At 49.8% G+C, this 15,320-nt stretch overlaps 1 pseudogene; it reads left to right on the top strand.

The window, feature by feature from the left end:
• Nucleotides 1-366: 366 nt before the first annotated feature.
• The window catches only part of LOC147666533 (butyrophilin subfamily 1 member A1-like), a 147,917-nt pseudogene continuing 132,963 nt past the window's right edge, over nt 367-15,320 (top strand).

Here is a 15,320-nt window from a genome sequence, read left to right as displayed (position 1 = left end):
ACAACCAGTGACTAGTCTTGACGCACAATGAGACAGCAACTCATTCTTGGCACTCACTGACATTCAGCGGTCAACATTTGCACTCACTGAGAGGCAATGGTGGACAATGACACACACCCAGAGGCTATGGTCAGCATTGACACACACCAAGAGGCTATGATCAGCACTGACACACACCGGAAGGCGATGGTCAGCAATGACACACACCGGGAGGCCATGGTCAGCACTAACACACACCGAGAGGCTATGGTCTGCACTGACACACACCAAGAGGCAATGGTCAGCAATGACACACACCGGGAGGCAATGGTCAGCACTGACACACACCGAGAGGCTATGGTCAGCACTGACACACACTGAGAGGTGATGGTCTGCATTGATGCACACTTGACGGGTAAACTCAGCATTGGTTCACGGAGGCCCCAGACATGCACACCAGCACAGATTGTCCACTTTTGAAAAACACAAAATCTCTCCGGACATTCTGGACACGAACTGAGTGTACGTGGTAACATTTTACACACATTGACAAACACAGTGTAGCATTTGCAAGCGCAATGTGCCACAGACCACAAATGAGACATAGAGTGAGTCACAGTCCACACATGATACATAGAGTGAGTCACAGTTCACAAATGAGACATAGAGTGAGTCACAGTCCACAAATGAGACAGAGTGAGTCACAGTCCACACATGATACATAGAGTGAGTCACAGTCCAGAAATGAGACATAGAGTGAGTCACAGTCCACACATGGTACATAGAGTGATCCACAGTCCACAAATGGTACATAGAGTGAGTCATAGTCCACAAATGGTACACAGAGTGAGTCATAGTCCACAAATGGTACAGAGTGAGTCACAGTCCGCAAATGGTACATAGAGTGAGTCACAGTCCACACATGGTACATAGAGTGAGTCACAGTCCACACATGGTACATAGAGTGAGTCACAGTCCGCAAATGGTACATAGAGTGAGTCACAGTCCACACATGGTACACAGAGTGAGTCACAGTCCGCAAATGGTACATAGAGTGAGTCACAGTCCGCAAATGGTACATAGTGTGAGCCACAGTCCACACATGGTACACAGAGTGAGTCACAGTCCGCAAATGGTACATAGAGTGAGTCACAGTCCGCAAATGGTACATAGAGTGAGTCACAGTCCACACATGGTACATAGAGTGAGTCACAGTCCACACATGGTACACAGAGTGAGTCACAGTCCGCAAATGGTACATAGAGTGAGTCACGGTCCGTAAATGGTACATAGAGTGAGTCACAGTCCACACATGGTACATAGAGTGAGTCACAGTCCACACATGGTACATAGAGTGAGTCACTGTCCGCAAATGGTACATAGAGTGAGTCACAGTCCACACATGGTACATAGAGTGAGTCACAGTCCACACATGTTACATGGTACATAGAGTGATCCACAGTCCAAAAATGGTACATAGAGTGAGTCATAGTCCACAAATGGTACATAGAGTGAGTCACAGTCCGCAAATGGTACATAGAGTGAGTCACAGTCCACACATGGTACATAGAGTGAGTCACTGTCCACACATGGTACACAGAGTGAGTCACAGTCCGCAAATGGTACATAGAGTGAGTCACAGTCCGCAAATGGTACATAGTGTGAGCCACAGTCCAGTCTTACATATGATGTAAGTGGCAGCTGGATAAGGCTCATGTACTGAGGCACAATACAGACTTGCAGTAAGTTTCAGTCCAGATGTGGCACTCACTGAGGGTCACTAGCCAGTCTCTGCAGCCACACAGAGTCACTGACATGTCTTGCATCAAACTGAGACTTATATCCAGCCTTGGTACACACTGAGCTTCATTCTGCTTTCCGCACAGATTTTTGGCTGGAGTCAGTACACGCTGATCAGTCTTGGTGCACACTCAGATTCATTGTTTCATCTTGGCATATCCTGAGAGGCACTGGTTGATCTTGGCAAATAAGTAGAGCCACTTACCATCTTGGCACACACTGAGACTCAGAGCCCCATTCACAGAACTATCATTAGACAAATCCTAAACTACAATTTCGGTATTCACAGAAGTTAAGAATCCTAAATGCCTTCTGTGAATACCAAAAGTCTTAAAGTTAGGATTTTTCTCAATTTAGGAGTAGTAAAGTTAGGACTCCTAACTTTAGGACTTCTAAACTGAGAAAAATCCTAACTTTAAGACCTTTGGTATTCACAGAAGGCATTTAGGAGTCCTAAAGTAAGGAGTTCTAACTTTACTACTCCTAAATTTAGAAAAATCAATTTTTAAGACTTTCGGTATTCACAGAAGGCATTTAGGAGTCCTAAAGTTAGGTCTCCTAACTTCTGTGACTACCGAAAAGAGTAAGTGCCTTCTGTGGATACCAAAATGAGCAAGTGCCAAAAGGGTAGTAAGTTTAGGATTTTGTCTTAAGTTAGTACTGTGAATCGAGCCCTCAGTGACCAGGCCTCATGCACACTGACATTTATGGGAGGGACTAGACACACTGAGGATATTACAAGCCATCCTATGATATGTAAAATGTAATGCCAGGATCCTGTGATTTCTTCTCCAGGTGGTGAGGAGATCCCTCGTCTTAGGAGGCAGGCGATAACCTTGGGAGTGTTGGTTGCCGTCAACGTATTCATAAACATCGTGCTCTACCGTCTGGGTAAGAAGAGTGTAGATGACTTACAGACACCCTAAGACCCCCCGTGGCACGGCCTTCTCTGCCTCAGACATGATTAGAAAAACTACAGATTAAAATAAATAGGGCTGCTGACTATACATTGTAACAACAGAATTACAGTGAGGAGGTGGTCGTCGGCCTCAGAAGAAATGTCTGATTCAAAGATTTGTCCTAAACATTGTTTAATATTGACATTCTCCTGGATGATAAAGATGGAGATGGTCATGATGCTGAAGATGATGATAATTAAGCGTTCTGAATGCTGAGAGTTTGCGGAAGGCTCCTGAAGAGGGCGCCGTGGTGAGTGATGATGATGATGATGAGTCAGAGAGGTTTTCTGTGAAGAGCTGTGGAAGGCTCCTGAAGGGGGCGCCGTGGTCAGTGAGGATGATGAGTCAGAGAGGTTTGCTGTGAAGAGCTGTGGAAGGCTCCTGAAGGGGGCGCCGTGGTCGGTGATGATGATGATGGGTCAGAGAGGTTTGCTGAGAAGAGCTGTGGAAGGCTCCTGAAGGGGGCGCCATGGTCAGTGATGATGATGATGATAATGATCAGTCAGAGAGGTTTGCTGTGAAGAGCTGTGGAAGGCTCCTGAAGGGGGCTCCGTGGTCAGTGATGATGATGATGTGTCAGACAGGTTTGCTGTGAAGAGCTGTGGGAGGCTCCTGAAGGGGGCGCCGTGGTCAGTGATGATGATGATGAGTCAGAGAGGTTTGTTGTGAAGAGCTGTGGAAGGCTCCTGAAGAGGGTGCCGTGGTCAGTGATGATGATGATGGGTCAGAGAGGTTTGCTGTGAAGATCTGTGGAAGGCTCCTGAAGGCGGTGCCGTGGTCAGTGATGATGATGATGATGAGTCAGAGAGGTTTGCTGTGAAGAGCTGTGGAAGGATCCTGAAGGGGGTGCTGTGGTCAGTGATGATGATGACGAGTCAGAGAGGTTTGCTGTAAAAGAGCTGTGGAAGGCTCCTGAAGGGGGCGCCGTGGTCAGTGATGATGATGATGATGATGAGTCAGAGAGGTTTCCTGTGAAGAGCTGTGGAAGGCTCCTGAAGGGGGCGCTGTGCTCAGTGATGATGATGATCATGATGAGTCAGAGAGGTTTGCTGTGAAGAGCTGTGGAAGGCTCCTGAAGGGGACGCCGTGGTCAGTGATGATGATGATGTGTAAGACAGGTTTGCTGTGAGGAGCTGTGGAAGGCTCCTGAAGGGGGCGCCATGGTCAGTGATGATGATGATAAGTCATAGAGGTTTGCTGTGAAGAGCTGTGGAAGGTTCCTGAAGGGTGTGCCGTAGTCAGTGATGATGATGGTGATGATGATGAGTCAGAGAGGTTTGCTGAGAAGAGCTGTGGAAGGCTCCTGAAGGGAGCCCCGTGGTCAGTGATGATGATGATGTGTCAGAGAGGTTTGCTGTGAATAGCTGTGGAAGGCTCCTGAAGGGGGCGCCGTGGTCAATGATGATGATGATGTGTCATAGAGGTTTGCTGTGAAGAGCTGTGGAAGATTCCTGAAGAGGGCGCCGTGGTCAGTGATGATGATGATGAGTCAGAGAGGTTTGCTGTGAAGAGATGTGGAAGGCCCCTGAAGGGATGGCCGTGGTCAGTGATGATGATGATGTGTCAGACAGGTTTCCTGTGAAGAGCTGTGGAAGGCTCCTGAAGGGGGCGCGGTGGTCAGTGATGATGATGATGAGTCAGAGAGGTTTGCTGTGAAGAGATGTGGAAGGCTCCTGAAGGGGGGCCGTGGTCAGTGATGATGATGATGTGTCAGACAGGTTTGCTGTGAAGAGCTGTGGAAGGCTCCTGAAGGGGGTGCCGTGGTTAGTGATGATGATGATGAGTCAGAGAGGTTTGATGTGAAGAGCTGTGGAAGGCTCCTGAAAGGGGTGCCGTGGTCAGTGATGATGATGATGGGTCAGAGAGGTTTGCTGTGAAGAGCTGTGGAAGGCTCCTGAAGGGGGCGCCGTGGTGAGTGATGATGAAGATGATGAGTCAGAGAGGTTTGCTGTGAAGAGCTGTGGAAGGCTCCTGAAGGGGGCGCTGTGGTCAGTGATTATGATGAGTCAGAGAGGATTGCTGTGAAGAGCTGTGGAAGGCTCCTGAAGGGGGCGCCGTGGTCAGTGATGATGATGATGATGATGATGATGAGTCAGAGAGGTTTCCTGTGAAGTGCTGTGGAAGGCTCCTGAAGGGGGCGCCGTGCTCAGTGATGATGAGGATGATGAGCCAGAGAGGTTTGCTGTGAAGAGCTGTGGAAGGCTCCTGAAGGGGGCGCCGTGGTCAGTGATGATGATGATGTGTAAGACAGGCTTGCTGTGAGGAGCTGTGGAAGGCTCCTGAAGGGGGCGCCATGGTCAGTGATGATGATGATGATGAGTCATAGAGGTTTGCTGTGAAGAGCTGTGGAAGGTTCCTGAAGGGGGTGCCGTGGTCAGTGATGATGATGGTGATGATGATGAGTCAGAGAGGTTTGCTGAGAAGAGCTGTGGAAGGCTCCTGAAGGGGGTGCTGTGGTCAGGGATGATGATGATGTGTCAGAGAGGTTTGCTGTGAAGAGCTGTGGAAGGCTCCTGAAGGGGGCGCCGTGGTCAATGATGATGATGATGTGTCAGACAGGTTTGCTGTGAAGAGCTGTGGAAGGTTCCTGAAGAGGGCGCCGTGGTCAGTGATGATGATGATGTGTCAGAGAGGTTTGCTGTGAAGTGCTGTGGAAGGCTCCTGAAGGGGGCGCCGTGGTCAGTGATGATGATGATGTGTCAGAGAGGTTTGCTGTGAAGAGCTGTGGAAGGCTCCTGAAGAGGGCGCCGTGGTCAGTGATGATGATGATGATGATGATGATGAGTCAGAGAGGTTTTCTGTGAAGAGATGTGGAAGGCTCCTGAAGGGGGGGCCGTGGTCAGTGATGATGATGATGAGTCAGAGAGGTTTGCTGTGAAGAGATATGGAAGGCTCCAGAAGGGGGCGCCATGCTCAGTGATGATGATGATGAGTCAAAGAGGTTTGTTGTGAAGAGCTGTGGAAGGCTCCTGAAGGGGGAACTGTGGTCAGTGATGATGATGATGATGAGTCAGAAAGGTTTGCTGTGAAGAGCTGTGGAAGGCTCCTGAAGGGGGCGCCGTGGTTAGTGATGATGATGATGATGAGTCAGAAATGTTTGCTGTAAAGTGCTGTGGGAGGCTCCTAAAGGGGGCTCCGTGGTCAGTGATGAGAATGATGATGATGTGTCAGAGAGGTTTGCTGTGAAGAGTTGTGGAAGGCTCCTGAAGGGTGTGTCGTGGTCAGTGATGATGATGGTGATGATGATGAGTCAGAGAGGTTTGCTGAGAAGAGCTGTGGAAGGCTCCGGAAGGGGGCCCCGTGGTCAGTGATGATGATGATGTGTCAGAGAGGTTTGCTGTGAAGAGCTGTGGAAGGCTCCTGAAGGGGGCGCCGTGGTCAATGATGATGATGATGTGTTAGAGAGGTTTGCTGTGAAGAGCTGTGGAAGGTTCCTGAAGAGGGCGCCGTGGTCAGTGATGATGATGATGAGTCAGAGAGGTTTGCTGTGAAGAGATGGGTAAGGCTCCTGAAGGGATGGCCGTGGTTAGTGATTATGATGATGTGTCAGACAGGTTTGCTGTGAGGAGCTGTGAAAGGCTCCTGAAGAGGGCGCCGTGGTCAGTGATGATGATGATGTGTCAGAGAGGTTTGCTGTGAAGAGCTGTGGAAGGCTCCTGAAGGGGGCGCGGTGGTCAGTGATGATGAGGATGAGTCAGAGAGGTTTGCTGTGAAGAGATGTGGAAAGCTCCTGAAGGGGGGCCGTGGTCAGTGATGATGATGATGTGTCAGACAAGTTTGCTGTGAAGAGCTGTGGAAGGCTCCTGAAGGGGGTGCCGTGGTTAGTGATGATGATGATGAGTCAGAGAGGTTTGATGTGAAGAGCTGTGGAAGGCTCCTGAAGGGGGTGCCGTGGTCAGTGATGATGATGATGGGTCAGAGAGGTTTGCTGTGAAGAGCTGTGGAAGGCTCCTGAAGGGGGCGCCGTGGTGAGTGATGATGATGATGATGAGTCAGAGAGGTTTGCTGTCAAGAGATGTGGAGGGCTCCTGAAGGGGTCGCTGTGGTCAGTGATGATGATGAGTCAGAGAGGTTTGCTGTGAAGAGCTGTGGAAGGCTCCTGAAGGGGGCGCCGTGGTCAGTGATGATGATGATGATGATGATGATGAGTCAGAGAGGTTTCCTGTGAAGTGCTGTGGAAGGCTCCTGAAGGGGGCGCCGTGCTCAGTGATGATGATGAGCCAGAGAGGTTTGCTGTGAAGAGCCGTGGAAGGCTCCTGAAGGGGGCGCCGTGGTCAGTGATGATGATGATGTGTAAGACAGGTTTGCTGTGAGGAGCTGTAGAAGGCTCCTGAAGGGGGCGCCATGGTCAGTGATGATGATGATGATGATGATGAGTCATAGAGGTTTGCTGTGAAGAGCTGTGGAAGGTTCCTGAAGGGGGTGCCGTGGTCAGTGATGATGATGTTGATGATGATGAGTCAGAGAGGTTTGCTGAGAAGAGCTGTGGAAGGCTCCTGAAGGGGGTGCCGTGGTCAGAGATGATGATGATGTGTCAGAGAGGTGTGCTGTGAAGAGCTGTGGAAGGCTCCTGAAGGGAGCGCCGTGGTCAATGATGATGATGATGTGTCAGAGAGGTTTGCTGTGAAGAGCTGTGGAAGGTTCCTGAAGAGGGCGCCGTGGTCAGTGATGATGATGATGTGTCAGAGAGGTTTGCTGTGAAGTGCTGTGGAAGGCTCCTGAAGGGGTGCCGTGGTCAGTGATGATGATGATGTGTCAGAGAGGTTTGCTGTGAAGAGCTGTGGAAGGCTCCTGAAGGGGGCGCCGTGGTCAGTGATAATGATGATGATGATGATGAGTCAGAGAGGTTTTCTGTGAAGAGATGTGGAAGGCTCCTGAAGGGGGGCCGTGGTCAGTGATGATGATGATGAGTCAGAGAGGTTTGCTGTGAAGAGCTATGGAAGGCTCCAGAAGGGGGCGCCGTGCTCAGTGATGATGATGATGAGTCAGAGAGGTTTGTTGTGAAGAGCTGTGGAAGGCTCCTGAAGGGGGCACTGTGGTCAGTGATGATGATGATGATGAGTCAGAAAGGTTATGTTATGTTATGTTATGTTATCCCGGGGTTTTATATAGCGTACGGCTACTCAGAAGAGTGTCCCGACGCTTTGAATCGCACACAATCTCATAACACAACAAGGAGAGAAAATAAAAACAGAGAGAAAGAAACCTAATAGGGCCAGGAACTAAGAGGTAAAAAGCCAAGTTTTGAGCCCCTTCCTAAATGTTAACAGGTTAGGGGAGCTGCGCAGGGACACAGTCAGTTTATTCCACAACTGGGGCGCTAGTAGTTTAAAAGAACGGCCTCCGATGCGGGCTCTCTTGACACGGGGAACCGTAGCAAGAAACAAGGCTCCTGACCTGAGCGGCCTGGGAGGGTGGTAAAATGTTAGCCTTTTCTGAAGGTATTTTGCTCCGGAGGAATGCAAGGCTTTGTATGCCAGAGTAAGGGTCTTAAAAATTATCCGCTTCCGGACAGGATGCCAGTGCAGAGCCTCCAGGAGACCCGAGGCTCTAGGACGGCGAGAAAGTCCATAAATGGCGCGTGCTGCCGAGTTCTGGACAACCTGTAACCGTTGGAGCAGGTATTCTGGCAGGCCGAGATATAGGACGTTGGAATAGTCAATTCTCGAACCTATAAACGCCTGAACCGTGATCTTCCTGTGTTCCTCCGATAACAGGGGAAGGAACTTGCGTAACATCCGGAGCAGTCCAAAGCAGGTGCCAGTGAGCCCGATTACCTGTGAGCGTAGTGTGAGGCCATTGTCGATCTTGATCCCAAGGTTTTTTGCCACCTGGGACGAACTTGCTGGTGGAAACATGTTCTCAGGCCACCACACTTTCCAGTCCGGATCCGAGCTGCATCCAAAAAAGAGGACCTCGGATTTATCCGAGTTGCACTTGAGGCTGTGATGTTGGAACCACTGAAACACAGCCTCAAGGCAACCCTGGATCCTACCTCCATCAAAGTCCGCCGCCCTCTCACAGGTGAAGAGGAGCTGGGTGTCATCGGCATAGGAAACGATCTGAGCCCCGAAAGACTCCGCCAGTGCCGCCAGAGGGGTCATGAAGATGTTAAAAAGAGTAGGGCTCAGTACTGAGCCCTGAGGAACTCCGACACCCAATGGCGACATCTCGGCGGAGCAAGCAGAAGCCCAGACCGTTTGTCGACGGCCTGCCAGAAAAGATCGAAACCACTGGAGCACCGTCCCCCGGAGACCGATCTCTGAGAGTCTTCCAAGAAGACCCTCATGGGGGACGGTGTCAAAGGCCGCCGACAGATCTAACATCACCAGCATCGCTCTCCCACCCGAATCCAGCACCTCCTTTATCGCCTCCGAGACTTCCAGGAGAGCTGTTTCGGTGCTAAGATTGGCGCGGAAACCTGACTGGGTAGGGTGCAGTAGGTCGTGGGACTCCAAGTAATCGGCAAGCACCTTATGCACATGCTTTTCAATGACCTTCGCGAAGGCCGGCAGGAGCGAGATAGGTCTATAATTCGCCAACACCTCTGCATCCAAACCAGGCTTTTTAAGCAGGGGAATAATCATTGCCTGCTTCCAGGCCTGGGGCACCACGCCCTGTGCAAGAGAGCAGTTCAACAGGGGGTTCACAAGTAGATTAATGACAGCTGCCATTTTAGCCAGAAATTTAGCGGGGCAGGCATCCCGAGGGGAGCCAGATTTAAGCCCAGCCATCAGGTCAAATGACACGGCCATCGAGAGAGGCGGGAAGGCTGCCAGGGCCACACCTGCGTTAGGCAGGGTAACAGCGGTATTCTCCACCCGATCGGGCATCTCAGGCTCCAGCACAGGGAAGGAGTCCTGGATCCGTTGGATCTTAGATGTGAAAAAGTCCGCAATCGCCCTGACCCACGGCGCAGGAGGGGGGGCCTGAGTTGGTGCCTCGCGTGAGGTTGTAAACTCCCGCACAATGGCGAAAAGCTCCTTACAGGAATTGGAGGCAGCTTCAATTTTTCTCGCGAAGTAGGCCTTCTTCTCCTAGGTTTGCTGTGAAGAGCTGTGGAAGGCTCCTGAAGGGGGCGCCGTGGTTAGTGATGATGATGATGATGAGTCAGAAATGTTTGCTGTAAAGTGCTGTGGGAGGCTCCTAAAGGGGGCTCCGTGGTCAGTGATGATAATGATGATGATGTGTCAGAGAGGTTTGCTGTGAAGAGTTGTGGAAGGCTCCTGAAAGAGGCGCTGTGGTTAGTGATGATGATGATTATGATGTGTCAGAGAGGTTTGCTGTGAAGAGTTGTGGAAGGCTCCTGAAAGGGGCGCCGTGGTCACTGATGATGAGTCAGAGAGGTTTGCTGGGAAGAGCTGTGGAAGGCTCCTGAAGGGGGCGCCGTAGTCGGTGATGATGTTGATGAGTCAGAGAGGTTTGCTGTTAAGTGCTGCGGAAGGCTCCTGAAGGAGGTGCCGTGGTCAGTGATGATGCTGATGATGAGTCAGAGAGGTTTGCTGTGAAGAGCTGTGGAAGGCTCCTGAAGTGGGAGCCGTGGTCAGTGATGATGATGATGAGTCAGAGAGGTTTGCTGTGGAGAGCTGTGGAAGGCTCCTGAAGGGAGCGACGTGGTCTGTGATGATGATGATGATAATGATGATGATGATGATGAGTCAGAGACGTTTGCTGTGAAGAGCCGTGGAAGGCTCCTGAAGGGGGCGTCGTGGTCAGTGATGATGATGAGGATGAGTCAGATAGGTTTGCTGTGAAGAGCTGTGGAAGGCTCCTGAAGTGGGAGCCGTGGTCAGGGATGATGATGATGTGTCAGAGAGGTGTGCTGTGAAGAGCTGTGGAAGGCTCCTGAAGGGAGCGCTGTTGTTAATTGATGATGATGATGATGTGTCAGAGAGGTTTGCTGTGAAGAGCTGTGGAAGGTTCCTGAAGAGGGCGCCGTGGTCAGTGATGATGATGATGTGTCAGAGAGGTTTGCTGTGAAGTGCTGTGGAAGGCTCCTGAAGGGGGCGCCGTGGTCAGTGATGATGATGATGTGTCAGAGAGGTTTGCTGTGAAGAGCTGTGGAAGGCTCCTGAAGGGGGTGCCGTGGTCAGTGATAATGATGATGATGATGATGAGTCAGAGAGGTTTTCTGTGAAGAGATGTGGAAGGCTCCTGAAGGTGGGCCGTGGTCAGTGATGATGATGATGAGTCAGAGAGGTTTGCTGTGAAGAGCTATGGAAGGCTCCAGAAGGGGGCGCCATGCTCAGTGATGATGATGATGAGTCAGAGAGGTTTGTTGTGAAGAGCTGTGGAAGGCTCCTGAAGGGGGCACTGTGGTCAGTGATGACGATGATGATGAGTCAGAAAGGTTTGCTGTGAAGAGCTGTGGAAGGCTCCTGAAGGGGGCGCCGTGGTTAGTGATGATGATGATGATGAGCCAGAAATGTTTGCTGTAAAGTGCTGTGGGAGGCTCCTAAAGGGGGCTTCGTGGTCAGTGATGATAATGATGATGATGTGTCAGAGAGGTTTGCTGTGAAGACTTGTGGAAGGCTCCTGAAAGAGGCGCTGTGGTTAGTGATGATGATGATGATGATGTGTCAGAGAGGTTTGCTGTGAAGAGTTGTGGAAGGCTCCTGAAAGGGGCGCCGTGGTCACTGATGATGAGTCAGAGAGGTTTGCTGTGAAGAGCTGTGGAAGGCTCCTGAAGGGGGCGCCGTAGTCGGTGATGATGTTGATGAGTCAGAGAGGTTTGCTGTTAAGTGCTGTGGAAGGCTCCTGAAGGAGGTGCCGTGGTCAGTGATGATGCTGATGATGAGTCAGAGAGGTTTGCTGTGAAGAGCTGTGGAAGGCTCCTGAAGTGGGAGCCGTGGTCAGTGATGATGATGATGAGTCAGAGAGGTTTGCTGTGAAGAGCTGTGGAAGGCTCCTGAAGGAAGCGACGTGGTCTGTGATGATGATGATGATAATGATGATGATGATGATGAGTCAGAGACGTTTGCTGTGAAGAGCCGTGCAAGGATCCTGAAGGGGGCGTCGTGGTCAGTGATGATGATGAGGATGAGTCAGATAGGTTTGCTGTGAAGAGCTGTGGAAGGATCCTGACGGAGGTGCCGTGGTCAGTGATGATGATGATGATGATGATGAGTCAGAGAGGTTTGCTGTGAAGAGTTGTGGAACCATGGCTGGTTGTCAGGGGTCAGGGCTGAGCTAACGGGAAGCTAGGAGAAGTAAGAATATAGCACCTTCCTCCCAGTTGGGTGTGGACCCAATGGTGCTTCAAGTCAGACATACTGATGTGGACCATGTGTGCAGGTGCAGCACAGTTCACTGGTGCTTCCTATTGTCGTAAAAGGGTGACAGTAAGTTGACGAGAGGGAGAAATCAGGGGGGGGTATGTCTTAAAGCTTAAACAATGAGCACACAGGTGCATAGCATACCAACAATTCAGTTATTAGACATTGTCTGATGTTTGGTGAGTCACCATGGGCAGGATGTCAGAGCCCGGGGGAGAGGTACAGAGGTCAAATAACCTCATCTCCTGAGGGTTTGGCATCGTCATCGTCTGTGTTAGAAGGAGTGCGGGGTCCCGGAACACCACCACTGTCAGCAACACCATACATCGCTGCTGGATGACCTCCTCCAAGCTCGGAGAGCAGGGCACGTGAAGAGCTGTCGACGAGTCCCTCTTTTTGCATCTCTGTAGGTGTCCCCCAGTGGGTGGCGTTCCCTCCAGTACACCAGGTCCACTATCAATTCCTGCCGGCCCCTGACTTTCCACCCAGGTCCCGATCAATGGGGTCAGTAAAGAAATGTGTTTTGCCATTTGCTTGGATACACAGATGGGCCAAGAAGAGGAGTGAATTTTGGATGTTGACTTCTCTCAGCTTGCGTTTGACTGCAAGAAAAGTATGACATTTGCATTGGACCGCCAGTGTATAGTCTGGGAAGATCATCACTTTGGGATTGTCAATTGGCAAATTGCTCTGCTTGCTTTCATCACTTAAGACGCTGCCTCTGTCTTTATAGTGGATAAGGCGCGCCACCAGTGGTCTAGGCAGGATGCCCGGCAGGGGTTTCCTCGACGTGACCCTGTGAACCCGCTCCACTGAGAAGAATGATGAAAGTGCCTCAATGGGAACAAAGTTGATAAATCAGGTTTCAAGATATGACTCTACTTCTCGGCCCTCCACGTTTTCAGGCAGGCCCATCAATCTAATGTTATTTCACCACGACCTGCCCTCTGCATTCTCCGCACACTCCTCAAGGGTGCAAACCTGCTCATGTAGTGTATGCTGGCAGGCCTGCATGTCTTGTGTCTGTGGTTCAATAGTTGGCAGCAATTTTTAGATTAAGTGAACCCTGTTGGAGAGTTTCCGATGATCGTCTCTCAGTAGCTGAGATCTGTTGCTACTGCGTCTATTTTACACAGTCAGTGTGCCCACGAGGGCGACCCTTGAATGGGGGAAAATAAATCCAGGGGCCTTCAGGCATCCCCCGCACAGTGAAAGGTGGACCAGCGGCTTCTAGAAAGGCCTGCCATGGGACAGCACATTTTCAGTGATAGAACACACACAGCACAGTGTGCACTATTTGTAATACGGCTCCAGAATGTAATTGGTTCCAGTTGCTTTTCAGACACTCATGATCTTCAAGAAAGAGGGTTCTAGTGTCTACACTCTTTTATTGGTGCAGATTTACATGCTTCACAAATTTCAAAGATTTCCAACAGTACTACTGGAAAGGTTTTGTCAGTTTTGAATTACGACCACGGAAGGCATTGCAGCGTGTGTAATTGTACATAGCATACACTCCTGCATAGAAATATGTCCTGGCCTGAGACCAATTGGTCTCTCTTTATTTTCCTTTAAAGGATTTTTTTCCCCTTGGAAACGCCCCTTCACCCCATCAGTTTTTGATGCTTTCTCTTCCGTTACTGTGCAGAAAATGGATTTACTCCTGTCTGTACCATGGGGCAAATGTAATGTTTGACGGATGGTATTCTGTCTGTCAGGGTGGAGGAGGACAATACGTCTGCCATTCTGATAGAGCACTGTCTGTCAAATTTAGAGATGGCCACCAGCCCAGCCGTCCAGCATCACAGCCTTTCCGTTCAAGGTCAATAGGTCTGGTGGACGGCTGCTGTGAGATTGAACTGCCGTCCACCAAACTTTCAACATTACTTTGTATTTTGAAAAGAAACTTAAAAACTGGGAGTTTGTTTTTGCAAACACAAAAACGAAGGACCCCCACACCTCTGAAGTTTTCTCCCAGAGTTTGGGGGACATTATTGTTTTTTCCATTTCCTCACTGCCAGGTTGTTCCTGGTGGTGACAGACTAGAAAATGGACATTACAGTCGCCACGCTCTAATGCCCTTCCTCCAAAGCCCCCTATGCCATAGGGCCCTTAGAGTAGATTTTCTGTCAACTGAGCCAACGGAGGCTTCGCCCACAGAAAACGTATAGTCTGCACGTCTCTAAGATATGTGCGCGGAAGGATAGTTCGGCCTATGATAGCAGCAGCGTGTATATATTTGAGCAAGTTACTGTTCCACTCTGACTTAGGTTCCTGTGCTAATCACCAACACATGTTTCACATCTTATTTAAAAGAAGAGAAAGGCACCTAAATTCAGAAATACTGAATTTAGCATCTTGTGATGGACAGGAAAGACACATAGGGGAATGTTTACAATATTTTGGTGTGGGGCAGCGCGGCAAGCCTTCGTGCTGCCCTACGTCAAAAGAAAAGGCAGGAAGGCACCATCTCTACAAGATACGGTGTGCCGGCGTACAAACTGCTTAATTTTAGCAAAAAGGGGTGACCCTGTGTCCCTCAGAACCTGGGTATATGCGATTAACAAACAAAATGGTTCTGTTGGGTAGTGAAAACAATTCCTTTGGAGGAAGCTGAGGACAGCTCCTAGATGTATAACAAGCAAAACACTCTCTGATATGCAAAGTTTTTATATGTATTAAAAACATGAAAACAGAAACAGTATACAGGAATTACTTCATTCCACTACATTACTAGTGAACACTTTAAATTCGTAACCTGTTTTCCCATATGACAACAATCTCATGTCGCTGTTTGCTTGTACCTACATAGAACATGTAATGTGTACATACCATTATGTTTTGAATAGTAGCCCTGTTTTTTCGCTTTATAACATACTAAATGCGGTTGTTTGTTACTGTGTTCCATAGAGCATGTAATCTTCATTTACTGTTGAAAACTGGTGCTATTGCCATTTTACACCATGGCAACCACCTTTTCCAAGACTATATAATGTGTTCTTGTGCGCCTTGTAATCTCCGCAAATTGACTATAGTCTTGTGATATTAGGAAGCGATGCGAGTGTGTTGTGCACTGTTTATGCCTGTTAAATTGCTTCCAAATCTATCGCCACAGCGGTTACCGATCCAAGGGATCACGCCCCCACTATGATTGGGCTAATTTTGGGCCGTCATTATCCAAGACGTTGCTTAGCAACGGACGCACAGTGCGTCCACGAGGAGACAGACTTAACATCGTCCCAGGCTGCGCCTCTCCTCTGATTGGCCAAACAGCTCCAGCCTCAATCCCGATTTGGGTTGCCTGGTT

Source organism: Lissotriton vulgaris, unplaced genomic scaffold (assembly GCF_964263255.1).
Source record: "Lissotriton vulgaris unplaced genomic scaffold, aLisVul1.2 SCAFFOLD_352, whole genome shotgun sequence".
Lineage (NCBI taxonomy): Eukaryota > Metazoa > Chordata > Amphibia > Caudata > Salamandridae > Lissotriton > Lissotriton vulgaris.
Note: the sequence above shows the minus strand (reverse complement) of the source record. Positions and strands in the feature narration are given on the sequence as shown.